This window comes from Protopterus annectens, chromosome 3.part0 (assembly GCF_019279795.1).
Source record: "Protopterus annectens isolate FY-2018-M chromosome 3.part0, PAN1.0, whole genome shotgun sequence".
NCBI lineage: Eukaryota > Metazoa > Chordata > Ceratodontiformes > Protopteridae > Protopterus > Protopterus annectens.
Window position 1 is genome coordinate 628,889,204 of NC_056731.1, and position 6,000 is coordinate 628,895,203.

Sequence of the window (6,000 nt, forward strand, 5' to 3'; positions counted from 1 at the left end):
TCAACCAATTTTAGGAAAAAGTGAAGTGGTTAATGAACAGATAAAGAAGTTAGAGGACAATTTCAGTAGTGCTTTAGTGATTGAAATTAATGGAAGCTCCAACCTTATAAGAAACACAATGGTTAAGGAATAGAAAATATTTTCCACTATTACAGATATAGACCAAATAAAAAATAAAAATGTTAAAATAGTTTACAAAAAATGGGTGCAACCTTAAGAATTTGTTAGAAAGAAATGAAGTAGGGAACCTTAGAAATAGGAACCAAAGAAGAAAAGGAACATTTAAATGTGGACACTGTGCTCAGTATCCATATATTACAAACAGGGAAATAGTGTTCCTTGAAAGTAGACAATTGGTTCTCCAGGGGAAAGAATACAGTAACTGTGAGGACAGAGGTATATTTGGCAAACTATGGAATCTGTCAAGCCTTCTATGTTGGGAAGACAGAACGAAAGTTGAAAAGAAGAATTTATAAGCACATGTACAAGATACAAAACAAAAAAGAGACTAATGCGCTCTATAAACATAAGTTACAATGTGAACAGGGATATTATGAATTTTTTGTATTGGAAAAAGTGAAATATGATGTTAGGGGTGGTATATGTGAGTAAAGAATTGAGTATCGTGTGCTTTGCTGGCAAGTTACGTTGAAAGCCAGCAAGCATCCGGGACTCAATGAAAGTATTTCCATTGCCCCCCTCCTCAAATTAAGAGCTGCAAAATTATAGATCCCAAACAGGAATCTAATGTTCTTCCTTTACTTAATTATTAAGTTATTAACTAATTTCCATGTCAGGATTGCTATCTCAGCTTGTATTTCAACAATATATTTTTCAACATAAGATGATGAACTACACTGATCTCAAGAAACTGAAAGAATTTTTAAAGTGTTTTTAGAATGTTTTTAAAGTATTTGCATTTTGCATTTTGCTATTTTGCAAGTTATTCATTTATTTATTTAACGTGACGCTTTTAAACATATTTGTATTAACATGGATAGCTGCTTATTACTGTATTGCTCTGGATTGTGTAAGCATGATTACAACAGTTGCTTCATATAAGTTCTGGGGTCAGAGAAACTCCTAGGAAGCATACATTGTTTATAATAGAAAATGGTAGTTCAACGTTTTTCCACAAGATGGCATTGTATTAAAAGTTGTTTTAGAAAAGCTTTTAAAAGGTTTTAGAGATTTTAAAGTTTAAATTAAAGTAATAAATGTGACTGTATCAAGGAGTTTGCAAACGTTTAGACAACTGGTATGATATTTGATTGTTACCATTAGCACAATTAGGTCAATAGTACGTTTTATGTAAGAAATAAGGCATTTAGAATGTGCTTTAAAAGTTTTCATGACATAATTTTCAGTTATGCCTCATTTACTATGCAGCATGAGATTGGTGGTTTTAAATGTTAATTGATGTATATATATGCACTGATGTAGTTACCAGCCCACATCTGAGGAAATTTTTGAAACGAAAACTTACTTGCATTTGGAGCGTTAATGTGATTTCAGTGTTCTTTCCTGAGAAGCGAATGCTTGAATTAAACTATTTTAACAGCTGTAAAGCTTTGTTCCTTGGCGTTTTTATACTGTGGATTTCTGTGGACTACACTGTTAAATCAACAACTACAAGGCTTGACTAAGTTGTCCTGTCCGTAAGCTTCATTGTGTTTTCTTCCAGGGTCTTGGCATATGTTTTTTTAGTTACTTTTCTGACCTGTTGGCAGTTTTTGGTGATTTACTAGTTTTCCTTTGCCTTGGAAGGCAACACAAGCATGGATGGGGATGGAACTGACCAGCACGATACTATTGGCCAAACAAGAAAGTTGATAGGCCAATTGTCCCAGCTAATCGATTTGCTCACACCCTTGAGCCAATCCTTGGTGGAAACGGTGAGTAAAGGACAAGGTAGAAACAAACCGGATGAGGAAAATGGTAGAAGGTTAAGGCGCCGTGACAACGGTGCCTCACTGGAACCTAATGCTGGTTCCTCTAGTGCACACTATGAAATGGACTTCCAACGGGCACCATTAGTTTTGAGGCCAGCTGCTACTGTGGGGCACTCCAACTCCAGTTCGGAAGTACCTGTGCGAGGTGAACGGGAGACATGCCCAACCACAAGACATAGTGGTCACAATAATTTCAATCGCAAAGAACGGCTACAGGTTAGTTTTTCCTCTAATTTAAAGGACAAAAAAAGCAAACCTAAGCCAATTAATGACTCTTTTAAAAATCATTTGGACAGAGTTGAGAAACTTTTGTAAAATATAAACCACTTGATGTTGAAAATAGCTATTTAAAGAATGTATTTCAAAGAATATTGTGCCGAAGGGTTTGAGGTTATATAAATACCCGAACAATGTTGTACCTGGCAGTACATTTCATAAAGAACTTATTGCTATTTTTAATAGATGTGGGCTGGATATTTTAAAAGCTATGATTGATGAAAATAACCGAGTAAAAAATGACCTAACGAAAGAAATTGATATTTTAAATGACAACATTAAAATGGACCTTATGTTCGGAATTCAGGAAGAGAGAGAGAAATATTTTAAGATCAAAAGTGGTATTGATGGTCAGTGTAGTGACTTGATTCAGAGAAAAATAAAGAAATTGGAATGGGACTTGATAGAATACAAAAATAACACCAGTTACCCTATACCAAAGTATAGACCTAGGTCTTGGATAAATGAACAACCCCGTCTTAGTGAAGAAGAAACACATAAACAAGATCTAAGAAATTATGAAAGATTAGATGACTTGGATGAAATTAATGACTACACCCTGCTGAGGAGGTCAGTGAGACTGAGGAACAGAAATGATTACCAACAAAATGGGTATTATACAAATTTTCGGGATGGAGCAAAATGGGGGAAGGGGAGGGGAGGTACTAAAGGTTGCTAGTACCACCAGCCCCACATTGAAAAAAGAAAATATTATTCAGGATGTTAGTAACCCTTATAGATTTACCAAGTGTGACTTTAGTATCTACAATTTCAGTAAAATCAAACTAAAAGACGAACACTTTAGCCTGTTATCCAAGGGTATTAAATTTATACCCATGAGAAGAGGTGAGCTTACTAAGACCTTGTTAGACATAAAACCATTTTTTAGAAATGTTAAATTGCAAGTTCTTATACACCAGGAAATGGAAACACAACCAAAATCTAATAATCTAACAAAGAGGAGTATTTACAACCCTCCATTACACCCCCAAATTAAGAACTTTGTAAACATGATAGAAAATTAGATTAGATCTAATTTTGACAAGGTTAGATACACCAGTAACTTCAATATGGAAGAAAATAATACTTTAACAGAGTTAAGAAAGGATGTCAACCGCAGAATCATGAAGCCAGACAAAGGGGGTGGAATGGTCTTGATGGACACACTTCTCTATGAAGGGAAGATGAATGAAATCTTGAGGGACCCCACTAGATACACTGGTTGTTCCAGGAATTAAATAAATATAGCTTACAGAAGGATTGACATAGTCTTAGAGGACCTTTTGTCTGAGGGACTTGTAAACAACAAAACACTGAGGTACTTAAATGTAGAAAAAACAAAAATTCCAACCATCTTTGGGATTCTAAAAACACACAGAGATATAAGGGATCCACCCCTAAGACCTATAGTATCTACTAAAGGCTCAAAAACAGTACCACTGTCCAAATATGTTGTTTTAAAGCTAAAGAATATTTGGTTGAAATGTGACAATATTCTGAGGGACTCATGGGACTTCTTGAGAAGTGTGAGACAAGATATGTATGCAGATAATATTTCATTCCTTACTATTGACATTATTGATTTATTTTCCTGTATCCCTCACAAGGAAGGTAAAATAATGTTGGAAGAAATAGTTTTTGAAGACGGTAGTTTAAGCCGAGATGAATGCATGGTCATTGTACAACTAATGGACCTGGTTTTAAAGTACAACTTCTTATAATTTAAAGGTGAATTTTTCCACCAGATTAAAGGTGTATCCATGGGTGGAGGGTGTGCACCTACGTATGCCAATTTAATTTTAACATAATGGGAGGAAAATGGGTACTAAATTTGGGATACAACCAAAAATGGTTGTTGTATAAAAGGTTCTTGGATGATATTTGTATTTTTTGGAACACATCAAATGAGGAAATTCAAGAATTTATAAACTACTTAAACAAAAATATGGATTTCCTAAGGTTCACCCACAATGTAGATGATGCCAGGTTAAGGTACTTGGACATCGGGATTTATAAAGAAAACAAGTTTCATTCAAAGGTTTACAGGAAAAATACGTATTCAAATTCCTATTTGCACTATGATAGTGCCCACCCCATTCATAAGGAAAGAAGTCTTGTGAGAGGGCAGTATCAAAAAATGGAAGACTTTGTGGTGGAAATGAATATTTTGAACAATATGTTCAAGCAAAGGTGCTACCCACATCCCTTGAAGGAAGACATAGAAAAGGAAGTTGTAGAGGGTAGAGCTGATAGATTTCAACCAATGTGAGGAAAAAGTGAGGGAAAAGTGAAGTGGTTAATGAACAGATAAAGAAGTTAGAGGACAATTTCAGTAGTGCTTTAGTGACTGAATTTAATGGAAGCTCCAACCTTATAAGAAACACAATGGTTAAGGAACGGAAAAGATTTTCCACTATTACAGATATAGACCAAATAAAAAATAAAAATGTTAAAATAGTTTACAAAAATGGATGCAACCTTAAGAATTTGTTAGAAAGAAATGAAGCAGGGAACCTTAGAAACAGGAACCAAAGAAGAAAAGGAACATTTAAATGTGGACACTGTGCTCAGTGTCCATATATTACAAACAGGAAAACTGTTCCTTGAAAGTAGACAACTGGTTCTCCAGGGAAAAGAATACAGTAACTGTGAGGACAAAGGAATAATATATTTGGCAAACTGTGGAATCTGTCAAGCCTTCTATGTTGGGAAGACAGAACGAAAGTTGAAAAGAAGAATTTATGAGCACATGTACGAGATACAAAACAAAAAAGAGACTAATGCACTCTATAAACATAAGTTACAATGTGAACAGGCATATTATGCATTTTTTGTACTGGAAAAAGTGAAACATGATGTTAGGGGTGATTTATGGGAGGAACAAATTGAGTACCGTGAGCTTTGGTGGCAAGTTACATTGCAAGCCAGCAAGCATCCAGGACTCATTGAAAGTATTTCCATTGCCCCCCTCCTCAAATTAAGAGCTGCGAAATTATAGATCCCAAACAGGAATCTAATGTTCTTCCTTTACTTAATTATTAAGTTATTAACTAATTTCCATGTCAGAATTGCTATCTCAGCTTGTATTTCAACAATATATTTTTCAACATAAGATGATGAACTACACTGACGTCAAGAAACTGAAAAAATTTTTAAAATGTTTTTAGAATGTTTTTAAAGTATTTGCATTTTGCTATTTTGCATGTTATTCATTTATTTATTTAACATGACGATTTTAAACATATTTGTATTAGCATGGATAGCTGCTTATTACTGTATTGCTCTGGATTGTGTAAGTATGATTACAACAGTTGCTTCATATAAGTTCTGGGGTCAGAGAAACTCCTAGGAAGCATACATTCTTTATAATAGAAAATGGTAGTTCAACTTTTTTCCACAAGATGGCATTGTATTAAAATTTTTTTAGAAAAGGTTTTAAAAGGTTTTAGAGATTTTAACGTTTAAATTAAAGTAATAAAAGTGACTGTATCAAAGAGTTTGCAAACTTTAGGCAACTGGTATGATATTTGATTTTTATCATTAGTACAATTGGGTCAATAGTACTTTTTATGCAAGAAATAAGGCATTTAGAATGTGCTTTAAATGTTTTCATGACATAATTTTCAATTATGCCTCATTTACTATGCAGCATGAGATTGGTGGTTTTTAAATGTTAATTGATGTATATATAGATATATATATATATATATATATATATATATATATATATATATATATATATATATATATATGCACTGATGTAGTTAGCAGC